Source organism: Ranitomeya imitator, chromosome 6 (assembly GCF_032444005.1).
Source record: "Ranitomeya imitator isolate aRanImi1 chromosome 6, aRanImi1.pri, whole genome shotgun sequence".
Classification (NCBI taxonomy): Eukaryota; Metazoa; Chordata; class Amphibia; order Anura; family Dendrobatidae; genus Ranitomeya; species Ranitomeya imitator.
In genome coordinates, this window is record NC_091287.1 from 423422789 (window position 1) to 423449392 (window position 26604).

Here is a 26604-nt window from a genome sequence, read left to right on the forward strand (position 1 = left end):
GTGGAAACCCCGAATTCTAACTGAAACCCTAACCGTAGCCCCAACCCTAACCCTATCCCTAACCCTAGCTCTAACCCTAACCCTAACCCTAGCCCTAACCCTAGCCATAACCCTAGCCCTAACCCTAACCCTAGCCCTACCCCTAACCCTACCCTTAAACCTTAGCCCTAATCCTAACCCTAGCCCTAACCCTTGCCCCAACCATAGCCCTAAACCTAGACCTAACCCTAATGGGAAAATGGAAATAAATACATTTTTCTAATTTTATTATTTTTCCCTAACTAAGGGGGTTATGAAGAGTGGTTTGATTTACTTTTATAGCATTTTTTTAGCTGATTTTTAAGATTGACAGCCATCACAGACTAAAAGACGCTTTTTATTGCAAAAAATAGTTTTTGCGTCTCCACATTTTGAGAGCTATAATTTTTCCATATTTTGGTCCACAGTCATGTGAGGTCTTGTTTTTTGCGGGACGAGTTGACATATTTATTGGTAACATTTTCGGACACATGAAATTTTTTGATCGCTTTTTATTCTGATATTTGTGACGCAGAATGACCAAAAACCAGCTATACATGAATTTCATTTATGGCGGGTGTTTATACCGTTCCACGTTTGGTAAAATTGATAAAGCAGTTTTATTCTTCGGGTCAGTACGATTACAGCGATACCTCATTTATATTTTTTTTATGTTTTGATGCTTTTTTACGATAAAAACTATTTTATAGAAAAAAATAATTATTTTTGCATCGCTTTATTCTGAGGACTATAACTTTATATTTTTTTGCTGATGATGCTGAATGGCGGCTCGTTTTTTGCGGGACAAGATGACGTTTTCTGCGGTACCATGCTTATTTATATCTTTTTGATCGCGTGTTGTTCCACTTTTTGTTCGGCGGTATGATAATAAAGCGTTGTTTTTTGCCTTGTTTTTTTTACCGCGTTCACTGAAGGGGTAAACTAGTGGGACAGTTTTATAGGTGGGGTCATTATGGACACGGCGATACTAAATATGTGTACTTTTATTTTTTATTATTATTTAGATAAAGAAATGTATTTTTGGGAACAATATATATATTTTTTTCTTTTTTTAGAATTTTTTCTTTTTTTTCACATGTGAATATTCTTTTTTTAATTTACAACATTGCCCCGGGGGATGGGGGGGCATCATGTTATAGGGTCAGATCGATGATCTGACACTTTGCACAGCACTGTGTCAGATCAGCGATCTGACAGGCAGGGCTGTAGGCTTACCAGCGCTTGCTCTGAGCAGGCGCTCCTAAGCCACCTCCCTGCAGGACCTGGATGCAGCCCCGTGGCCATTTTGGATCCGGGGCCTGCAGGGAGAAGAAGGTAGGAGACGCTCGGAGCAACGCGATGTGATCAGGGAAGCATGCAGGGAGTCCCCTCCCTGCGCGATGCTTCCCTATGCCGCCGGAACACTGCAATCAAAGTGTGCCGGATGTTAATGTGCCAGGGGTGGTCTGTGATTGCTCCTGGCACATAGTGCTAGATGTCAGCTGCAATAGTCAGCTGACATCCAGCCGCGATCGGCCGCGCTCACCCTGTGAGCGCGGCCGATCGCATATGACATGCTATCCCATCACTGGGAATTAAGTCTCAGGTCACCTCAACGGGATAGTACGTCATATGGGATTAAGGGGTTAAAGTGGAACATGTTTTTTCATAAAAGAGTTATACCATGTCTCTCCCCTTTTATAATGTAGAAATTCAGTCATTGTCGTATAATACCTGACAGGTGAATGTTTTATAATTGGAGCTACAGAATATGCCAATGGTGCTGCTTATATAATCATTGCTCTTATATCTTGACACTAATGTACAGAGCACATAAAGGCTTTGGAGATGGAAACTTGTGGAAGGAAAGCCTTAATAATGTAGCACTATTAACAATGTTGAGACTAATACCAACATGAAAAAAATTACTCCAACACAAAAAAGGCTGACGTGATCAATAATGATATATACAGTGGCAAACTTACAAAATAAGCAAGGGATCAAATACTTATTTCTCCCACTGTATGTCTAATAATTATTTTGCCAAATATGTCTTCCATTTCATTAACATTTTATTTTTATGTCCATCATTTTAAACTCTGGCATTGCTTAGTATGCTTCATTAAGTCATTTTAGCAAGAAGTTCACGTGTACATGGCTGACAGCCTGAGCTTTAATTAATGAATACCTGTCTGTAGTGTAGGAGAGCTCTTGAACAGTGCTGACATTTTGCCATAAGATTGTAAAACTACCTAGTTGAAAAGGCACACGTAGTGCTGTAAAATGTTGCACAGAAGAAGGATCACACAAATGTAGCAAATTTGGACCTAAAGTAATCAATTATTTATTTATTTATTTTGAGACAATCCATCTCTAAACTGCTAAGTATACATACAAATAATTAGATATAAAATCAGTCAAGTGCATGTTTGAACTTCCAGATTGTTTATTCTCATTGTTCTCTTTGTTTATTAGTATGCATATTACTAGATCTGCTGTCCTTTCAATTCGATGCCAATTGCCAATATTTAGACAGTTTGGACCCAAAAAATAAGCCCAAAAGTAGAGATAAGTCAATAAGTAATAATTCTATTCTCTATTTGATCTTTGTCAAACCTATCATTTGAATTTCTTGTGAACTTCAAACCTGATAAATCAATTATATCTCCTTTATTGAATTTGAAAGTAATTATATCTAGATTTAATAGCTAAATTCACATCAGTGAAATTAAGGACATATTGAAAATCCCCCATAGCCACGCTTGTGTTTAAACTGTGTACAAAAATCTATGGTGGTTAAAGAAATGGCAAAGTAAGCACACTATCACTATGATGCAGCAGTTTTGTCTATGATCACTCCAGAGTTACATATACATCTTTGATTCCTGCACATAGAAATGCATTAAATACAATTCTCCATGGGATCAAATAGAAAAAAATTAAAGTGAAGCCTCACTCCTCAATGCCATCCATCAGTGTTAAATACATGGGAAAATAATTATTAATAATAAACTTTGTTTTGTATTTTGCGCCTTGTCCACCCATGATTCACTCAACTTTAGCAGTATGGCGCTTAATAGGGTTGAGCGACCTTTACTTTTATAGGATCGGGTCGGGTTTCACAAAACCCGACTTTTTCAAAAGTCGGGTCGAGTGAAATCGGCCGATCCTATAAAAAAGTCAGTGTCGGGGTAGGCTTAAACTCGAAACCCAATGCAGTGCATTGGGTTTCCAATGGTTCCCAGGGTCTGAAGGAGCGGAAACTCTCCTTCAGGTCTTGGGATCCATATTTAAGTGTAAAATAAAGAATTAAAATAAAAAATATCGCCATACTTACCCTCTGACGTGCCCTGGTACTAACCGGGAACCTTCCTTCCTTAGAATCAGCCTTACAGGACCTTGCGGTGACGTCGCGGTGACGTCGCGGCTTGTGATTGGTCACGCGGCCGCCCATGTGACCGCTCGCGCGACCAATCACAAGCCGCGACGTCACCGCGACGTCACCGAAGGTCCTGGAAGGGCTGATTCTTAGGAAGGAAGGCTGCCGGAAAGAAGCAGGGCGCATCCGAGGGTGAATATATTCCTATTAGGTATATACTCACCCTCGGACGCGCCCTGCTTCTTTCCGGCAGCCTTCCTTCCTAAGAATCAGCCCTTCCAGGACCTTCGGTGACGTCGCGGTGACGTCGCGGCTTGTGATTGGTCGCGCGAGCGGTCACATGGGCGGCCGCGCGACCAATCACAAGCCGCGACGTCACCGCGACGTCACCGCAAGGTCCTGTAAGGCTGATTCTAAGGAAGGAAGGTTCCCGGTTAGTACCAGGGCGCGTCAGAGGATAGTATGGCGATATTTTTTATTTTAATTCTTTATTTTACACTTAAATCTGAATTCCGATACCAATTCCCGATATCTTAAACATATCGGGAATCGGTATCGGAATTCCGATTCCAGATTCAGAAGATCGCCGACTTCATGGCCGATCCCACACAGGGTCGGGTCGGGTTTCATGAAACCCGACTTTGCCAAAAGTCGGCGACTTCTGAAAATTGCTGACCCGTTTCGCTCAACCCTAGCGCTTACTATTCAAACAAACTGTAGTAAGCAAAATGGAAGAAAAAATATTCACTTCAACATTACCTGTTACAATAGCATACAGAGTCGAGTCCCGATCTCTGCTATTAACCATTTAAATGACTGTTAATCTGTGACTGCAGGGTTTGAATGGAGTTATTACCATTGCTCATATACAGTGAATACGGAAAGTATTCAAACTCCTTTACATTTTTCACACTTCGCTTCATTGCAGCCATTGGGTAAATTCAAAAAAGTTAATTTTTTTCTCATTAGTGTAATGCACCCCATTTTGACTGAAATCCCCCCAGAAATGTAGTAATTTTTGCAAATTTATTAAAAAAGAAAAGCTGAAATATCACATGGTCATAAGTATTCAGACCCTTTGCTCAATATTGAGTAGAAGCACCCTTTTGAACTAGTACAGCCATGAGTCTTCTTGGGAATGATGCAACAAGTCTTTTACACCTGGATTTGGGGATCCTCTGCCATTCTTCCTTGCAGATTCTCTCCAGTTCTTTCAGGCTGTATGGTGAACGCTGGTCTCTCCAGAGATGCTCATTTGGGTTTAGGTCAGGGCTGTGGCTGGGCCTGTCAAGAATGGTCACAGAGTTGTTCTGAAGCCTCTCTTTTGCTATTTTAGCTGTGTGCTTAGGGTCATTGACTTGTTGGAAGGTGAACCTTTGGCCAAGTCTGAGGTCCAGAGCACTCTGGAAGAGGTTTTCATCCAGGATATTTCTGTAATTGGCCGTATTCATGTTTCCTTCAATGGCAACCAGTTGTCCTGTCTCTGCAGCTGAAATACACCCCCATAGCATGATGAAGCCAACACCATATTTCACTGTTGGGGTTGTATTGAGCAGGTGATGAGCAGTGCCTGGTTTTCTCCACACATACCGCTTAGAATTATCGCCAAAAAGGTCTATCTTCATGTCATCAGACCAGAGAATCTTATTTCTCATAGTCTGGGAGTCCTTCATGTGTTTTTTAGCAACTCTATGTGGGCTTTCATATGTCTTGCACTGAGGAGAGGCTTCCTTCGGGCTACTCTGCCATAAAGGCCCAACTGGTGTAGGGTTGCAGTGATAGTTGACTTTGTGGAACTTTCTCCCATCTCCCTACTTCATCTATGGGGTTCTTCTTTACCTCTCTCACCAAGGCTCTTCTCCCACGATTGCACAGTTTGGTTGGACGGCCAGGTCTAGGAAGACTTCTTGTGGTCCCAAACTTCTTCCATTTAAGGATTATGGAGGCCACTGTGCTCTTAGGAACCTTGAGTACTGAGGAAATTGTTTTGTAACCTTGACCAGATCAGTACCTTGCCACAATTCTGTCTCTGAGCTCCTTGGCCAGTTCCTTTGACTTCATGATTCTCACTTGGTCTGACATACACAGTGAGTTGTGAGGTCTTACGTAGACAGATCTGTGCCTTTCCAAGTCAAGTCCTATCAATTTAATTAATCACAGCTGAACTCCAGTGAAAGAGTAGAACCATGTCAAGGAGGATCACATGGAAATGGACAGCATGTGACTTAAATATGAATGTCTGAATACTTATGACCATGTGATAGTTCAATTTTTCATTATTAATAAATATGCAAAAATTTCTACCTTTTTTTAGTCAAAATGGGGTGCAGAGTGTACATTAATGAGAAAAATGAACTTTTTTGAATTTACCAAATGGCTGCAATGAAACTAAGAGTGAAAAATTTAAAGGGCTCTGAATACTTTCCATACTCACTGCACATCAGCTCCTATCACATAAGAACAAAACTTGGCAGTGAAGTCAAATGGTTAAGGTACAACATTTCATAAATAATAGATTTGTGGAGTTGTAGTGAGTGCAATAAATATTTGGTGCAAATTATGACCTTTTTCATACGGGCGGGCAACAGTAATTAAAATTTTATTAGTGTTTAAACTATCTACAAATTAGCACAATATGTGACAATGTGCAAGGAGGTGCACCCGACTTTTACATACAGACCATATAAGTATGAGTGAAAAATATTTCTATTGTGTATAGGTTTTGGTTAAATACATGGCAAAAATATTTCCTGTATATATTCCAAAGATCTGCATAAGTAACACAGTTAACAAGGTTAAAGAAAGGAATAGGTCCACCTGGGTCAATTTTTCTATCCTACAATGTTAATTGAAAGAAAGTTTGTATTCCTTAGTGAGCTAGAATTTGGCTAGGAAATTCAATTCACTTTGAATTTAATTTATTTATGTAAACAGATTCCAACAAATTCAGATTAGGATAAATTCAATTAAATTTGCCTTGAACCGATTCGCTCATCTTTGAAAGAAGGTCTTATACATATTTGTTGCTAGCTTCATTTTAGGTGGGAAAATATTTTCCAAAATTAAATAAGGCACTAGGAATCAATTCTATGCTTAATGACCTGTCTCCAGAAATGTAGCTTTTTGTACAATTTGTAATATATAAATCAAGAAAGCCCTTCATGAAATTGTTCAAATAACTGATCATCACAGCATTTTGCAGGACAAAGCACCAGAGTCTCACGGTTTATTAAAGAAGAATTTTCCTTCTATTATAACTATGTTTTTTCCTCTAGACATAGTGGATGCCCCTTAGTAACGGATAAATTCAGTATAAAAATCCCTGCGCAGATCAAACATATATCTTCAAACAGTAAACAGATCCCTTCTAAGTCATCACTTTTACCAGCTAAAAAGCTCTAATATTTATAATGTTTCTGACTAGCTAAAAAGCGAAAACAAAAGTAATGCACCAATAAATGATGTTGCCTGAGTTTTTCTATTCTTTCTAATTGTTCCTGATAACTTCCATATAATAATAATGCTTGAATTGTGCGTTATATTGGCCCTGTTACTTTATAAAACAAGGAAATGGTGATACAGTGTAAAGATACTGGACCTCAAATATTTAAACACGTTCATGTTGTCAAACAGTTACTAATCTTTTTCTTGTAGAAATGAAAAAGAAATCATTAAAAAATCTATAATCCCTTAGACACTCAAGTAATTTACAGCGCAAGTAACTTTTCCCACTTACTCTGACATCTTTAATAATAATTAAGAGATAGTGCGCTACGTTCCAGACATCATCTATCAACACTGAGTACAGAGAACTGTACTTCACGGAAAACATTTCTGCCTAAAGCCAAGGTGTATTTCTTCTTCTTCTGATATGACCGTAACGTGAATATAAGGATGCATAGGGGAAGATTCCTCAAAACTGGTAAAGGGGAAAAGGGAGAACCCGCAACTCACAAGCAATTAGGTTACAGCTTTCCTTTAGGAATGGTCTTTTGAAAGATAATAGAGGTAATATAAGTCCTTATGGGCAACTTATTTATTTTCAGACATTTTAGGAAATTCCCCAATGCCAAATACAAAATGAGCTGTAACTTAGTCATGTTATAGTATTTTTGCAATTTATACCTGCTTTTTAATAAGAGCAATTATGTATTTTTTGATAAATATATATATATATATATTATTAGTTATGTTTATAATAAAGTTTTCATATGAATTAATGTATTAAATAAGAAAAAATACTTTTTATTCCAAAAAGTAATAAAAATAATGTTGCTTTTACCACATAGTAGTTCTTTAAACCCTTCATGACCTTGGGTATTTTCGCTTTTTCATTTTTGTTTTTTGCTCCCCTCCTTCTCAGAGTCATAACTTATTATTTTTCTGTCAATATGGCCATGTGAGGGCTTATTTTTAGTGGGATGAGCTGTACTTTTTGAACAACATCATTGGTTTTAGCATGTCATGTACTAGAAAACAGGGAAAAAAATCCAAGTGCGGTGAAATTGCAAAAAAAGTGCAATCCCTTACTGGTTTTTTGTTTGGCTTTTGTGCTAGGTTCACTAAATGCTAAAACTGACCTGCCATTATGATTCTCCAGATCATTATGAGTTCATAGTCACCAAATATGTCTAGGTTATTTTTTATCTAAGTGGTGAAAAAAAATTCCAAACTTTAAAAAAAAAAAAAAATTGCACCATTTTCGATACCCGTGGCGTCTCCATTTTTCGTGATCTGGGGTTGGGTGAGATCTTATTTTTTGTGTGCCGAGCTGACGTTTTTAATTATGTAATTTTGGTGCAGATACATGCAGAACCCCCACATGCCTACATGTACTCAGGCTGGATAGCAGTCGTAAATAATGCAGCTGCATCGACAAAAACTAAATATCCGAGCACTCACAAATACTCAGAGACCACCCAAGCGTACTCAGGAAAACCCGAGCAATGAGTATACGCGCTCATCACTAGTTTTAATTTGCATTTGAACACTTTGGGATTTGATGTGCGGTTAGAGAAAACTTTCCCAGCACCTTTTCCCAGACTGTTGGAGCATCGTAGAGCAGGTTAATGTCCTTTTAGTGGCCGCAAAGGTTTTCCCATAATGATCTTTAGCTATGACATCATATGAATATCATACCTTATACAGTGATGGTCAGTACCTGGGCCATCACACATGAGCTTTTCACAATAAAACACAGCTTTTATGACAGAATCTTTTTTCATCTGGTTAAGAGTCACTGGTTAAGCTTCTCAGTAGTGTGTAAGCTCTTATGGTGAGCATTATCCTGTCTCTTTTCCCTGTATAGTGTAAGCTCATCATCAGTGGGATCCTCTCTCTGGTCAGTGGGGTCCTATCTCTCTCCTATATAGTCTTCGATTGTATAGTCTGCAGGGTTTTCTCTTTATCTCTCCTCCTCTGTAGTGTGTAAGCTCTTAACATCAGCGGGGTCTTCTCTCTTGTGTAGTGTGTAAGCTTTTATCATCAGCAGGGTCCTCTCTCTTGTGTAGTGTGTAAGCTCTTAACATCAGCGGGGTCTTCTCTCTTGTGTAGTGTGTAAGCTTTTATCATCAGCAGGGTCTTCTCTCTTGTGTAGTGTGTAAGCTCTTATCATCAGCGGGGTCTTCTCTCTTGTGTAGTGTGTAAGCTTTTATCATCAGCAGGGTTCTCTCTCTTGTGTAGTGTGTAAGCTATTATCATCAGCGGGGTCCTCTCTCTTGTGTAGTGTGTAAGCTCTTATCATCAGCGGGGTCTTCTCTCTTGTGTAGTGTGTAAGCTATTATCATCAGCGGGGTCCTCTCTCTTGTGTAGTGTGTAAGCTCTTATCATCAGCGGGGTCTTCTCTCTTGTGTAGTGTGTAAGCTATTATCATCAGCGGGGTCCTCTCTCTTGTGTAGTGTGTAAGCTATTATCATCAGCGGGGTCTTCTCTCTTGTGTAGTGTGTAAGCTCTTATCATCAGCGGGGTCCTCTCTCTTGTGTAGTGTGTAAGCTATTATCATCAGCGGGGTCCTCTCTCTTTTGTAGTGTGTAAGCTCTTATCATCAGCGGGGTCTTCTCTCTTGTGTAGTGTGTAAGCTCTTATCATATCATCTTATCATAATAACTATGTACTATGTATCAGCGGGGTCCTCTCTCTTGTGTAGTGTGTAAGCTCTTAACATCAGCGGGGTCTTCTCTCTTGTGTAGTGTGTAAGCTCTTATCATATCATCTTATCATAATAACTATGTACTATCTATCAGCGGGGTCTTCTCTCTTGTGTAGTGTGTAAGCTCTTATCATCAGCGGGGTCTTCTCTCTTGTGTAGTGTGTAAGCTCTTATCATATCATCTTATCATAATAACTATGTACTATGTATCAGCGGGGTCCTCTCTCTTGTGTAGTGTGTAAGCTCTTAACATCAGCGGGGTCTTCTCTCTTGTGTAGTGTGTAAGCTTTTATCATCAGCAGGGTCCTCTCTCTTGTGTAGTGTCACGTGTAAGCTCTTATCATCAGCGGGGTCTTCTCTCTTGTGTAGTGTGTAAGCTCTTATCATATCATCTTATCATAATAACTATGTACTATCTATCAGCGGGGTCTTCTCTCTTGTGTAGTGTGTAAGCTCTTATCATCAGCGGGGTCTTCTCTCTTGTGTAGTGTGTAAGCTCTTATCATATCATCTTATCATAATAACTATGTACTATGTATCAGCGGGGTCCTCTCTCTTGTGTAGTGTGTAAGCTCTTATCATCAGCGGGGTCTTCTCTCTTTTGTAGTGTGTAAGCTCTTATCATCAGGGTCCTCTCTCTTCTGTAGTGTGTAAGCTCTTATCATCAGCATGATCTCCTTTCTCTTCTGTAGTGTGTAAGCTCTTATCATCAGCGGGGTCTTCTCTCTTTTGTAGTGTGTAAGCTCTTATCATCAGGGTCCTTTCTCTTCTGTAGTGTGTAAGCTCTTATCATCAGCGGGGGTCCTCTCTCGTGTAGTGTGTAAGCTCTTATCATCATCATCAGCGGGGTCCTCTCTCTTCTGTAGTGTGTAAGCTCTTATCATCAGCGGGGGTCCTCTCTCTTCTGTAGTGTGTAAGTTCTTATCTTCAGCAGGGTCCTCTTTTTTCTGTAGAGTGTAATCTATTATGGTCTCTATCTCCTGCATAGTGTAAGCTCTTATTGTCTGTAGGGTTCTCTCCCTCTCTTCTTTAGCCTTTGTATAATTTGTTTTCTGAGCAATTAGAAGCTTTTCCAGTATTAAAACTTGTATTAAAATTTGAATATTAAAAGATGTGTTAGATAACATAAGTTGCAAATTGACCCTTTAAGCTCGTTTTCTGGTTGATTGTAAATTCAACAATTTTATATCTTTCACACACATTGGAATTGATTTATTATTTCTTTCTTTAATGTATACTGCATAAATCTAGACCAGGCAGAAGACATGCCAAAATTGTCAAATTGGCACTTGTGCGATAAATTTGACGTTTGCAAGACTTCTAGAGTATATCCACATGATATGTTTTTCAGGTAAACTTCACCTGGAACCCACCCAAAAAATTACAAAAAGACTAGACGTGCTTAGCAATGTCAAAATGACTTGCCGTGCATATGTTCCATCTATTGCAGCTTCTTTTCACCAGTTAAGGCCTAGCAAACTGCATAGGGGCTAAAAGAAGAGGCAAGTTCATTCTTCCAGCTACTTCCATTTAGAAGCTGACACTACTGTATGTAATATATGAAATTTAAAAAAAAGTCTTCCTCATCTAAAAGACTTTACGTGCCCATAGCCGTTGCCTTATTTTTCTTTTTGTCGTGTCGCCTTCCAGTTGTCATTTTCGTTACTTTAAAACAATATTGTACTCCAAAGATTCTGAAACACGTCATTAAAAAATTAGCATATTTCATAACTGCTTCTTATCTATACTCCTTCAAAAAGTGTCAGTTGACGAGCCAAAATTGAGGAGCAAGTTTTGTGCAGTACACTGTATATGTTAACTTTTCGCACAGAGAGACCAGTAATTTTTAACTAATTTAAAAGCTTGACAAATGCTTTTGCGTTTGAATTTACTTGCGATTATTAGAAATATTGTTTTCTTCCCCTTTTTTCTTCCTTTTTGTAAGCCTTATAGAGAAGCCTGAAAAATGTACACTTGACCCCAAAATTATACACAAAAGCACTACAAACAAAAATGCTTTGTGTGAAGTATTCTTAATACTTCAACACGGACTTTAAAGTAACATAATGGGTATGAAAAAGAAAAATACCAAAACTCAGCAAAACCCTATATGTGATTAGCCTAAAAGAGACATTATGTACAGGAAGGGAGGAAATGTCTCTAATCCTAAAAACTCAAGATCACCTTTGGTGTCATCAATTCCTGCATTAAATGATTGCTCTGATCTTCTATCTTCAGAAGAATGACAGCTTGGACCAGCGGCATGGCTGTGCAGCTAGTCTGAAGTGAGCGCTCTCTGATCTTGGGTCTTATTATTAAGACAGTGATGGTTTGGAATGGAGAATAAGCCATTTCAAACATTTTTCTTTATATATATTCTCAGTATGGCATACCATTCATCAAAGCAAAGTTTGCATCTTTCTTTTCTTAACTGTGCCTCTCGAGAATAGAGGATTCCTCAGTGTAGCATGCGAGCCGCTCTCCATATTCTTTGCCTTCCCTTTCAAAAGATGACAATGTTATATTTGCACTATGCTTTTTGAGTGGGTCTGAGTGGGTCATAAATCACAACAAAAACATAAAGTAAAAAGGAAAGCATGAATGCAGGAGTGAATCATGGATGCCATGAACAATTTTCTCATTATTGCAGATAATTCCACTTGAAATGGGCTTTTATTTTCACATTTAAAATATAACATACCATATTACATTTTCCTTACAGCAATATTTTGCACAGTGGAAATTTGATGATTGTTATCTGTAAATATAATTTTTGTCTATGCATTCGAAAAATAGCTAAAAGTGTCTACATGAAAGTGTAAGTTAGCACCCTAATATCTGGATCTATTTAGTGGCTTAAATGGATTTTTCAGCTTTAGAGACCATTTTTTTCTTACTTAACCTTCGTCCGGCTGAGTAGGTACAATTGTAACTATTCCGTTTTAAAATTGCAATAACTTTTTTTTTCGAAAAGCCGTAGAAGGCTGAAATTTCGTGACATCTCTGCAGTTTTGGTCCAGAATATATTGGCCAAATCTCAATAAAATATACAGTTAAGTCCATATATATTTGGACAGAGGCAACATTTTTCTAATTTTGGTTATAGACATTACCACAATGAATTTTAAACAAAACAATTCAGATGCAGTTGAAGTTCAGACTTTCAGCTTTCATTTGAGGGTATCCATATTAAAATTGGATGATGGGTTTAGGAGTTTCAGCTCCTTAACATGTGCCACCCTGTTTTTAAAGGGACCTAAAGTAATTGGACAGATTAAATAATTTAAAATAAAATGTTAATTTCTAGTACTTGGTTGAAAACCCTTTGTTGGCAATGACTGCCTGAAGTCTTGAACTCATGGACATCACCAGACGCTGTGTTTCCTCCTTGTTGATGCTCTGCCAGGCCTTTACTGCGGTGGTTTTCAGTTGATGTTTGTTTGTGGGCCTTTCTGTCTGAAGTTTAGTCTTTAACAAGTGAAATGCATGCTCAATTGGGTTGAGATCAGGTGACTGACTTGGCCATTCAAGAATATTCCACTTCTTTGATTTAATAAACTCCTGGGTTGCTTTGGCTTTATGTTTTGGGTCATTGTCCATCTGTAGTATGAAACGACGACCAATCAGTTTGGCTGCATTTGGCTGGATCTGAGCACACAGTATGGCTCTGAATACCTCAGAATTCATTTGGCTGCTTATGTCCTGTGTCTCATCATCAATAAACAATAGTGATCCAGTGCCACTGGCAGCCATGCATGCCCAAGCCATCACGCTGCCTCCGCCCTGTTTTACAGATGATGTGGTATGCTTTTGATCATGAGCTGTACCACACCTTCGCCATACTTTTCTCTTTCCATCATTCTGGTAGAGATTGATCTTGGTTTGATCTGTCCAAAGAATGTTCTTCCAGAACTGTGCTGGCCTTTTTAGATGTTTTTTAGCAAAGTCCAGTCTAGCCTTTTTATTCTTGATGCTTATGAGTGGCTTGCACCGTGCAGTGAACCCTCTGTATTTACTTTCATGCAATCTTCTCTTTATGGTAGATTTGGATATTGATAAGCCGACCTCCTGGAGAGTGTTGTTCACTTGGTTGGCTGTTGTGAAGGGGTTTCTCTTCATCATGGAGATTATTCTGCGATCATCCACCCCACTGTTGTCCTCCGTGGGCGCCCAAGTCTTTTTGCATTGATGAGTTCACCAGTGCTTTCTTTCTCAGGATGTACCAAACTGTAGATTTTGCCACTCCTAATATTGTAGCAATTTCTCAGATGGGTTTTTTCTGTTTTCGCAGCTTAAGGATGGCTTATTTCACCTGCATGGAGAGCTTCTTTGACCGCATGTTTACTTCACAACAAAAACTTCCAAATGCAAGCACCACACCTCAAATCAACTCCAGGCCTTTTATCTGCTTAATTGAGAATAACATAACGAAGGGATTGCCCACACCTGTCCATGAAATAGCCTTGGAGTCAATTGTCCAATTACTTTTGGTCCCTTTAAAAACAGGGTGGCACATGTTAAAGAGCTGAAACTCCTAAACCCTTCATCCAATTTTAATGTGGATACCCTCAAATGAAAGCTGAAAGTCTGAACTTCAACTGCATCTGAATTGTTTTGTTTAAAATTCATTGTGGTAATGTCTGTAACCAAAATTAGAAAAATGTTGTCTCTGTCCAAATATATATGGACTTAACTGTATATGAAGGTACAATTGTACCTCTGCAGCCTGTTAACGTTGTAAAATTATGCAGCCTGACGAAGGTTAAATGCATGCAATTGGAGCTAAAAATCATTTTTGCAATTGAGTTTCATTAAAAATGTTGCGCAGTTTGTCTCCTATATCTGCCATATTACACTGTCTATTGCAGGTTGCAGAATCATGTATTGGGGTCAGCTACTTTTTCTTTATTTTTAACATATGTATTGGGGACATGATGTTTTGCCACTTACTATTATATAGGTTTGACAAGTTCTTCTCCTGCTCTTGTTTGTGCAGCTTTTCAGCTCTCCGGTTCATACCATGGCTTCTGGAAACATAAAAAACACATTGGGTCTTGTAAACAGGGATGATCACATGGGATGCATTGAGAGAGTGCTGGCCAGCCCACCTGATCAAACAGTATGGCTGTGAACCTGACACTATGCATTACCTGTATGTGACCATCGGCCTATATAGGCCTCTATTATGCCCATATAGTAAGCAGTCACCCCCTGCAAGAATTGGTAGGTGGTGAGTGGCTGTCTATCTTTTATTCTGCACCTTTTTTGCCGACATCTTTACTACATGGGTTGGCTGCATCCTGTAGTGCATTTGTTCAGAGACGTGGGCAGGTAAGCGGTGCTGCCGCATTTCAGGTGTATCCTAAAAAATATGGTTTTGTAAATTTTTTGTAAAATTGAGAAAACGGTGGTCAATTTTTAACCCTTATAACTTCCTAACAAAAAAATTATGATTCAAGAATTAAAGAATTAAAAGTTGGAAAATTGCAAATTTTCTACATTTTCTCCAATTTTTCATTTTTTCACAAATAAATGCAAGTCATATCGAACAAATGTTACCACTAATATGAAGTACAATAGGTCACGTAAAAACATTCTCACAATCAGTGGGATCTGTTGAAGCGTTCCAGAGTTATAAGCACATAAACTGACATTGGTAACATTTGTCATGGTCATGAAGGTGAAAACTGGCTCGGGGGTTAATTAACATCAAATCAACATCTCTATAGGGCACACAGAAAAATTTATAGGACCATATTCAATAGCTGTATTTCTCTACAGTAGCTTCATATTGAGGTTTTTTCTGTCAGAATCCATCAGAAAAAAAATCCATATGATATTATTCTTATCTTAAACCATTGATTCTAGGAAACAATATCTTTGTGATGTGCGGTTGCACCAGTGGCGTATCTAGGGGGGGGCAGCCGGGGCATGTGCCCCGGGCGCAGCTGGCAGGGGGGCGCAGTTGGGCCACCAAATGTCTCCCCTGGCAGCTGCATTCTGCCGCCCCTGCACTCAGAGTCAGCTGTTCTCTGTGTCGGACTGTCAAGCTGACATCCGGCACAGAGACGCTGCAGCGCGCGGCTCCCAGTGTTCAATTGTACTCGTATCTTACGGACATGAGTACAATTGAACATCTGACTGCAGTGCCTGTCTAGAATGGAGCTGAGGTAAGATGTCACCGGAAGGGGCGGGGCCTCCTTCAGTCCAGTGAAGACAGATAGCAGGAACCAGGAAGCTGCTGGAGTCGTGTGAGGAGGACTGAGGGTCTGCAGCATGCAGCCATGTGAGGAGATTACCGAGGTGTGTGGGGATTGGAGGGATAATGATGAGGGGCTGTGTAGTGGATGATGAGAAGCTGTGGGGATTGGAGGGATAATGATGAGGGGCTGTGTAGTGGATGATGAGACGCTGTGGGGAATGGAGGGATAATGATGAGGGGCTGTGTAGTGGATGATGAGAAGCTGTGGGGATTGGAGGGATAATGATGAGGGGCTGTGTAGTGGATGATGAGACGCTGTGGGGATTGGAGGGATAATGATGAGGGGCTGTGTAGTGGATGATGAGACGCTGTGGGGATTGGAGGGATAATGATGAGGGGCTGTGTAGTGGCTGATGAGACGCTGTGGGGATTGGAGGGATAATGATGAGGGGCTGTGTAGTGGATGTTGAGACGCTGTGGGGAATGGAGGGATAATGATGAGGGGCTGTGTAGTGGATGATGAGAAGCTGTGGGGATTGGAGGGATAATGATGAGGGGCTGTGTACTGGATGATGAGAAGCTGTGGGGATTGGAGGGATAATGATGAGGGGCTGTGTAGTGGATGATGAGAAGCTGTGGGGATTGGAGGGATAATGATGAGGGGCTGTGTAGTGGATGATGAGAAGCTGTGGGGATTGGAGGGATAATGATGAGGGGCTGTGTAGTGGATGATGAGAGGCTGTGGGGAATGGAGGGATAATGATGAGGGGCTGTGTAGTGGATGATGAGAAGCTGTGGGGAATGGAGGGATAATGATGAGGGGCTGTGTAGTGGATGATGAGACGCTGTGGGGAATGGAGGGATAATGATGAGGGGCTGTGTAGTGGATGATGAGACGCTGTGGGGAATGGAGGGATAATGATGAGGGGCTGTGTAGTGGATGATGAGAAGCTGTGGGGATTGGAGGGATAATGATGAGGGGCTGTGTAGTGGATGATGAGAGGCTGTGGGGAATGGAGGGATAATGATGAGGGGCTGTGTAGTGGATGATGAGACGCTGTGGGGATTGGAGGGATAATGATGAGGGGCTGTGTAGTGGATGATGAGACGCTGTGGGGATTGGAGGGATAATGATGAGGGGCTGTGTAGTGGATGATGAGAAGCTGTGGGGATTGGAGGGATAATGATGAGGGGCTGTGTAGTGGATGATGAGAGGCTGTGGGGAATGGAGGGATAATGATGAGGGGCTGTGTAGTGGATGATGAGAAGCTGTGGGGATTGGAGGGATAATGATGAGGGGCTGTGTAGTGGATGATGAGAGGCTGTGCGGAATGGAGGGATAATGATGAGGGGCTGTGTAGTGGATGATGAGACGCTGTGGGGATTGGAGGGATAATGATGAGGGGCTGTGTAGTGGATGATGAGACGCTGTGGGGATTGGAGGGATAATGATGAGGGGCTGTGTAGTGGATGATGAGACGCTGTGGGGAATGGAGGGATAATGATGAGGGGCTGTGTAGTGGATGATGAGACGCTGTGGGGAATGGAGGGATAATGATGAGGGGCTGTGTAGTGGATGATGAGACGCTGTGGGGAATGGAGGGATAATGATGAGGGGCTGTGTAGTGGATGATGAGACGCTGTGGGGAATGGAGGGATAATGATGAGGGGCTGTGTAGTGGATGATGAGAGGCTGTGGGGAATGGAGGGATAATGATGAGGGGCTGTGTAGTGGATGATGAGAAGCTGTGGGGATTGGAGGGATAATGATGAGGGGCTGTGTAGTGGATGATGAGAAGCTGTGGGGATTGGAGGGATAATGATGAGGGGCTGTGTAGTGGATGATGAGAAGCTGTGGGGAATGGAGGGATAATGATGAGGGGCTGTGTAGTGGATGATGAGACGCTGTGGGGAATGGAGGGATAATGATGAGGGGCTGTGTAGTGGATGATGAGAGGCTGTGGGGAATGGAGGGATAATGATGAGGGGCTGTGTAGTGGATGATGAGAAGCTGTCTGGGGAATGGAGGGATAATGATGAGGGGCTGTGTAGTTGATGATGAGACGCTGTGGGGAATGGAGGGATAATGATGAGGGGCTGTGTAGTGGATGATGAAACGCTGTGGGGAATGGAGGGATAATGATGAGGGGCTGTGTAGTGGATGATGAGAGGCTGTGGGGAATGGAGGGATAATGATGAGGGGCTGTGTAGTGGATGATGAGGGGCTGTGTGGGGAATGGAGCATGATGAGGGGCAGTGTGGAAAAAGAAGGAATGATGAGGGGCTGTGTGGGAGAAGGGGGGTGATGAGGGGCTTTGGGGGAGAAGGGGGGTGATGAGGGGCTGTATGGGGGTGATGGGCTGTGTGGGGAATGGGGGATGAGAGGCTGTGTGGGTGATAATGAGGGCCTGTGGGGAATGGGGGGATGATGAGGGGCTCTGTGGAGAAGCGGGGTGATGAGGGCCTTTTTGGGGAATGATGAGGGCCTGTGGGGAATGGGAGGATGATGAGGGACTGTGTAGGGGTGATGAGGGGGAGATGGGGTTGATGAGGGGCTGTGTGGGGGATCAGGAGATGGGGGTGATGAGGGGCTGTGTGGGTAATGGGGGGATTTATTGTGTGGGGTTGAATTGGAGTGGAGATGGGAGATTTGAGGACACAAAATGAACAGCAAAGGGGGTGATGGGGCACAGAATAGAAACTGAGTAGTGGGTTCGTAGCATGGGGGCAGTGTAAGGGCACAGCCAGGAGGGGACAGTATACCAAGGAGGGGGAGTGTGATGAGAGAGTACAGTATAAATACTGGGCCCTATATGGGGGACACAGTGTGAGAGGACAGTGTGAAGAGGGGACCAGTATGGAAAGGAGAGGTCAGTGTGAAGAGCATGTACCATAAGAGGGACAGTGTGGGGGTCATATTTTGTGAAGACAATATAGTGAGGGGCAATTTTTCATTCAGGAGCATTATAATGACACTTGTATCTTTAAGGGCATCGTGAAGATGAAGAAAAGAAGAACGACTTCAGAGACGACATCATCTATAAGGTACCTGGATGTAAATGTTAATTGTGATACTGACTAACTCTCATGTTTTTATTTATGTTAGGAGCATTAAAGGGGATGTCCAGGTTTGTAATGAGTCTGCAGTCATTCTTCGTGACTGCAGACTTCTGAGTTCTCACAGTGCTCATTGCATGCTGTCAGGATTCTCTCGTGCTGGCAATTTACATACATGTGGTCACGTGCTGACTAGACATGTGTGGCCTCCGTCAATGAAAATGAACTGAGCGAGGCCGGGCACGTCTAGTCGGAATGTGTTCAGAATTATACAAATCACATGCTTGTACTGACATGACCGTCCACCAGCAAGGGAGAATCCTAAAAGTGTCCAGTGCATTCGTTGTGAGAATTCAGAAGTCTGCGATGTCAGGATTCAGGTCAGCAGGTTCCAGTAGTCGTCACATGGACACCTCACTCATATGTGACTTTCACACTTATGGTCTGGTGACAACGAGCTTTTCTTCTGCTTCTCAGTTTTTCACTGAACATTGAGAGCATTAGGGAGAGGAGCTTGTGGGTACATGACTAAGTGTGCAAATCGCATATGTGCTGGGGGGGGGGACAGGAGGGGGCGCCAAAATGAATTCTTGCCCCGGGTGCCAGAAACCCTAGATACGCCTCTGGGTTGCACTGATGAATAGTGATGAACGAGTGTGCTCGTTACTCGAGATTTCCAAGCATGCTCAGATGTTCTCCGAGTATTTTGGGCGTGCTCGGAGATTATGTTTGAACCGCCGCAGCTGCATGAGTTGCAGCTGCTAGACAGCCTGAATACATGTGGGGGTTGACTGTTTGTTAGGGAATTCCCACATGTATTCAGGCTGTCTAGCAGCCACAAATCATGGAGCTGTGGCGACTCAAACATACTCGGAGAACACCCCAGCATGCACAGAAATCTCGAGTAATGAGCACACTCGCTCATCACCACTGATGAACCTTATTAGGGCTTGGCCAGCCATCTGTCAAATCTAGTAGATGTTACATAGGCCATTGTGTCAGGGGCCACATTGGCCTACAACACCTTTAACAGTGTCATTGTCCACAGAAGTCAGAACAACTTTAACAGCTTCAGCAGAGCAAAATCAGGAGTGGAACAAACAGAGGAAAAGTATAATAGAAACACGTTACCACGTCTGCATGTATCACCCACTCCTGGTTTTGGCTTACACACACTGAGGTACAATATTGACCAAATACTGATTGTGTGAACATACTGTACCCTTAGTCTTGACATAAATCTTGATGGATGTCATCCAACTTCAGTCAGGGGGTCACATTTGTAATAGAGATCTTGATCTGGGAGTGTGTGTTTGGGGGCTGCATGGGCCTGTGGGCTTAGAAATTACTGGGCTGAATTTCATTCCCAGTTCGGCCTTTTACCATATAGTAGGACAATGAGAATTTTTGAAGGAGTTTTGCCACTTGTTATTTTAAATAATATATTTTTTATTAAAATAAATTCGACTATTTTGTATGACATTTCTACATTGAAAACATTGGGGCAGGTTTATTAACAATGCCTAATCTTAGACAATGCAAACTTACACTAGACAATCTTTATCTCCAAGATCCTATCCCAATATGTAGCACGTGTAGTAATAATAATAATAATAATAATAATAATAATAATAATAATAGCAAATACCTCCAATTTGAAGTGTAGTATAGTTCTTTTCATTTGCTATATTGCTTTCCCCATGTGCAAGCATTGCAGTTGCTTGCGACCACTAGCAACTAATTAACTGTCATTATATCAGTCATCATATCCATGGATACCTAAGCTACTACAATGCCCTGCACATGGGGAAAGCAACAAAGTGAATCAGAAGAACTATACTGCATTTCTAGCTGGAGGTATTTGCTAAACCACCTTCCTCATATTGGGATAGGATGTTGGGGTTGGGAATACCCTTTTAAGTTGGTCCGATTTATCACAGTTTTTCATCTGTTTGATAAATTTGTCTAATGTTAAGATTGCCTAGTCTAAGTTTAGAGCACTTTTTAGTTGCCTTACTTGGTGCCAGAAATATGTGCTTCAATTTTTGGAGTCTTATGTCATGCATCAGGCAATGTCTCTTTACAGTGAGGCTACACCCCCTTTGAGGTCAAAGAGCAGAACATTACTAAAACACACAATAAATGTAGTACAAGGAATGTATGCAACTTCATGGAACATAATTTGTGGGGAATATTTAGATTTTTCATTATGAATGGTGCTAAACTGCAGGTTTATTTTTCCATTTTTTACAGATGATCCAGAATCAGGGTTTAAGTATTCATCCAAAAGAAAAAGTAAGTGGCCTTCACCTTGTTAATGGAAATTCTTGCTGTTCTTATCTGTTGATTCTAATAAAATTAATACACATTAAAAAGTATACTGCAGAGAAAATAATTCCATAATTTCCAGGGTTCAAGATTATAATGGGTAGGATCATAAAAATTATGGGGGGACATTGTATTTATTAGTGTGATCCTTCTGCTGACAAGTTTTCATGAATCACAATATGGCTTCAAAGATGAGAACAATCTGTCTACAGTTCATAGCTAACATGAGGTGCCATCTTTATAATGTACTAGCTGAAGAGCCCGGCATTGCCCGGGCATAGTAACTAACTGTGATTAGTTACAGCACCTCACTTCTCCCATTTTCCCATCACGCCACTCATTTTCTCCCTCACATCTGTCATTTTCCCCACATATCTCTCATTTTCACCCTCACATCTCTCATTTTTCCTCTCACTCCTCTCATTGTCCCTTCACTCCTCTCATTTCCCCCTCACTCCTCTCATTTTCCTCCTAGCACCTGTCACTTTGACTTCACACCTGTCATTTTCCCCTCAGTATACACCTGTATGTCATCTCCCCTGTATATGGTATATACCTGTATGTCATTTCCTGTATATAGTATATGCCTGCATGTCATCTCCTCCTGTATATAGTATATACCTGTATGTCATCTCCTCCTATATATAGTATATACCTGTATGTCATCTCCTCCTGTGTATAGTTTAGCTGTATATCCTCTCCTTCTGAATATAGTATATACCTATGTGTCATCTGCTCCAGTATATAGTATATACCTGTATGACATCTCCTACTCCTCCTGTACATAGTATATATCTGTGTGTCCTTTCATTCTGTATATAGTATGTACCTGTGTGTCATCTGCTCTTGTATATAGTATATACCTGTATGTTATCTCCTCCTGAATATAGTATATACTTGTATGTTCTCTCCTCCTGTATATAATTTGTAGCTGTGTGTCATCTGCTCCTGTATATAGTATATACCTGAATGTCATCTTCTCCTGTATATAGTATATACCTGTATGTCATCTCCTCCTGTATATAGTATATACCTGTGTGTCATGTCCTCCTGTATACAGCATATACATGTTTGTCATCTCCTCCTGTATATAGTGTATACCTGTGTATCATCTCTTCCTGTATTAGACCTCGTTCACACATTATTTGGTCAGCATTTTTACCTTAGTATTTGTAAGCTAAAACTTGGAGTAAAACAATCAGAGGAAAAGTTTATTAGAAATATGTCACCACTTCTGTATTTTTCTCCCACTCGTTGTTTTGGCTTATAAATGCTGAGGTAAAATATGTCATCTCCCCTGTATATAGAATGTACCTGTATGTCTTCTCCTCCTGTGCAGTATATAGTATATACCTGTATGTCATCTCCCCTATATATCGTATGTACCCTATATGTCATCTCCCCTGTATACAGTATATACCTGTATGTCATCTCCTCCTGTATATCGTATATACCTGTATGTCATCTCCTCCTGCATATAGTATATACCTGTATGTCATTGCCTCTGTATATAGAATGTACCTGTATGTCACCTACTCCTGTATATAGTATAAACCTGTATGTGATCTCCCATAATGCTCTCAATGTTCAGTGAAAAACTGAGAGAAGCAGGAAGAGAAGCTCATTGTCACAGGACCATCAGTATGAAAGTCACATATGAGTGAAGTGTCCATGTGATGACTACTAGAACCTGCAGAGCTGAATCCTGACAGCCAGGCTTCTGAATTCACACGAATGCACTGCACACTTTTAGGATTCCCCCTTGCTGGTGGACAGTCATGTCAGCACAAGCATGCAATTTGCATACTTCTGACCACATTCCTACTAGACGTGCCCAACCTCGCTCAGTTAATTTTCATTGAGTGAGGCCACAAATGTTAGTTAGCACGTGACCGCATGTATGTAAATCGCCAGCACGAGAGACTCCTGACAGCGTGCAGTGCAAACTATGAGAATTCAGAAGTCTGCAGTCACAAAGAATGACTGCAGACTCATTACAAACCTGGAAAACCCCTTTAATGCTCCTAACATAAATAAAACCATGAGAATTAGTTAGTATCACAAATAACATTTACATCCAGGTACCTTATAGATGACGTCATCTCTGGAGTCATTCTCCTTCTCTTCTTCATCTTGCCCAGACCCCACATTGTCCCTCTTATGGTACAAGCTCTTTACACTGACCTCTGCTTTCCATATCGGTCCCCCTCTTCACACTGTCCTCTCATACGATGTCCCCGCTATAGGGCCCAGTATTTAAACTTGTACTCTCCCATCACACTCCCCCTCCTTGATACACTGTCCCCTCCTGGAAGTGCCCTTACATTATCCATCCATGCTACGACCCCACTACTCAGTTTCTATTCTGTGCCCACTCACTTTTCTCCCCATATTGTCTCCTCACACTATTCCCCTCCCTCCTCATACTGTCTCCTCTCAAATCTCCTCTGTTCACAATACTGTCTCCTCATATATTTACCCCCTCACTTTCTACACTGCCTGCTCACCTGACTCCCCATACTGTGTCTGCACACATCTCATCACCCTCATTCCCTGTAATCTGTCCAGATACATTTTTTCACATCACTACTCATACTGTGTGTTAGGGTTGATGGAACGCAACGAATATATATATATATATATATATATATATATATGAGACAGTAGGTGCGTTCACAACCCAGGGTCCACCATGCAGAAGAGAAACCTGCTGCTAGTAACAGGCGATACTATATGGCTGTATAAGTGAACTCTGTTATGTCACACATTCACTACGAAAAGAGAACGCCGTGCCCTGTTAACTTCACAGGAGATCACAGCTACTTAACAGAGCTAACAGTGGTCATGCAGTCAGAATAGCACACAAGCAACTCCTCTCCTGTGGAGCCGGAATTCTAATGGCTATACGGCAGCCCTGAATCCGCATACACAAAACTCCTCACCGGAGGTACCGGTATTCTAGGGGCTTATTTCAGCCAAACCCTGACCACCTACAACCATGACCACACTGGCGTTGAGCCCATAACATAGGTTTCATACTAGCGCATGGCTGTGCGGCCATACAAACCTTTTACAGTTTTAGCACTCCAGGACCTTCCTAGTGGTCCAACAGGAACCGCTTAAGGACCTGCGCATGTGACCCCCAACCTCCAATGGGAGGTAATACCGTGGGCATGCCCAGTATGGGAAAAGCAGGACTTACTCCCAGAAAGATCTGCTCGCTGCTGATCAGCGCTGGCTACAAAGGCAGAGCCTGGAAGAACAGTAGTAACCAGTCACCCAGTATCAGCCCAAGTCAGACACCGGGACTGGTGTCTACGCTGAGCAGGCTCCTCTGTGGCTGAAGAGGAATGGGAGACCGCAGCGGAGATGGTTCGAGATTCCCCCTGTGCAGAGGTGGGAACTCGACACCTAACACTGTGTCTGCATACATTCCCCCGTTCGCTCCCCATACTGTCTGCACCCATCTCCCCATACTGTTTCCTCATATATGCCCCCATTCCCTCATACATGCACTCATTCCCCCATACTGTTTCCTCGTACAAGCCCCCCATTCCCCCGAACTGTTTCCTCATACATTCCCCCTACTCCCCTGTACTGTTCCCCGAATGCATGCCCCCATCTCCCCCTTTGCTTTTCACTTTGTGTCCTCAAATCTCCCACACAATAATTCCCCCCATCACCACTCTAATTCTCCCCACATAATAAATCCCCCCATCCCCACTCCAATTCTCCCCACACACATTAAACACCCACATCCCCACTCAAATTCTCCCCACGCACAATAAATCCCCCATCCCCACTCCAATTTTCCCAACACATATTAAATCCCCCATCTCCACTCAAATTCTCCCCACACAATAAACACACCCATCCCCACTCCAATTCTCCCCACACACAATAAATACCCCAATCCCCACTCCAATTCTCCCCAAACACAAAAAATCCCCCATCCCACTCCATTTCTCCCCACACACATTAAACACCCCATCTCCACTCCAATTCACCACACACATAATAAATCCCCCATCCCCACTCCAATTCTCCCCACACAATAATTCCCCCTCCCCACTCAAATTCTCCCCACATACAATAAATCCCCCCCAGTTCCACTCCATTTCTTCCCACTCAATAAATCACCCCAATCCTCACTCCAATTTTATCCACACACATTAAGCACCCCATCCCCACACAATTCTCCCCACATATAATAAATCCTCCCATCCCCACTCAAATTCTCCCCAAACACAATAAATCCCCCCATCACCACTCTATTTCTCCCCACATAATAAATCCCCCATCCCTACTCCAATTCTCCCCACACCCATTAAACACCCCCATCCCCACTCCAATTCTCCCCACACACAATAAATCCCCCATCCCCACTCCAATTCTCCTCATACACATTAGACACCCCATGCCAACTCCAATTCCAAGTAACATCAGCAGCATAATCACAAGATCTGATTACGCTGCCTGCGTCACTCTGACCCGGCAGTCAGAGCCTCAATTGTACTTGCTTCTGTAAGATGCGAGTATAATTGATCCCTGGGAGCCGGCACACTGCAGCTTCTCTGTGCCGGCTGTCAGCTTGACAGTCAGCACAGAGAACAGCCGACTTTCAGTCCGGGGGTGGCAGAATGCAGCCACTGGGGGGAGACACTGCAGACCACCGTATTAGGCGGCCCCACTGCGCCCCCCTGCCGGCAGCGCCCAGGACACACGCCCTGGATACCCCCTCCTAGATATGCCTCTGCCCAGGGAATAACATTGGGAAGAGAACTATCCGTCAAATAGCACTCTTACAATATTTACGGTCGTGTGCACAAGCTCTTAATCTCATTCTCCAAACAGCAATTATCAGCACACAAACAGGTGTAAAAGCCAAGCAAGGCAACATTTTTAATAAAACCAACTGCAAAACAATTATTGTAACCCAAAACAGCTTCCTTTAACCCCTTACCCCCTGGAGCTTTTTTAATTTTTCCATTTTTGTTTTTTCCTCTCCTACCTCCCAGAGCCATAACTTTTTTATTTTTCTGTCAATATGGTAATGTGAGGGCTTACTTTTTGCAAGACGAGTTGTAATTTTGAACGTCATCATTGGTTTTACCATGTCATGTACTACAAAACAGGAAAAAAAATTCCAAGTTCGTTGAAATTGCAAAAAAAGTACAATCCCACACTTGTTTTTGTTTGGCTTTTTTGTTAGGTTCACTAAATGCTAAAACTGACCTACCATTATGATTCTAAAGGTCATTACAAGTTCATAGACACCAAACATGTCTAGGTTATATTTTATCTAAGTGGTAAAAAACCTCCAAACTTTGCTTTAAAAAAAAGCGCAATTTTATGAGACCCGTAGCATCTCCTTTTTTTGTGATCTCGGGTCAGATGAGTGCTTTTTTTTTTTTTGCACGCCGAGCTGATGTTTTTAATTATACCACCTTTGTACAGATAAGTTCTTTTGAT

The 26604-nt window shown here is 41.8% G+C and overlaps 1 protein-coding gene across 5 annotated transcripts in view; it reads left to right on the forward strand.

The window, feature by feature from the left end:
* Positions 1-26604, forward strand: part of SNTG1 (syntrophin gamma 1) — a 1229644-nt gene that overhangs the window by 396129 nt on the left and 806911 nt on the right. For 4 of the 5 annotated variants that reach the window (XM_069731323.1, XM_069731324.1, XM_069731328.1 and 1 more), the window contains one exon: positions 21058-21099. The exons of the other annotated variant lie outside the window; for it this stretch is intronic. The gene's annotated coding sequence lies outside the window, so the exon portion shown is untranslated. The remainder of the gene's footprint in view (positions 1-21057; positions 21100-26604) is intronic. 5 annotated transcript variants of the gene reach the window in all.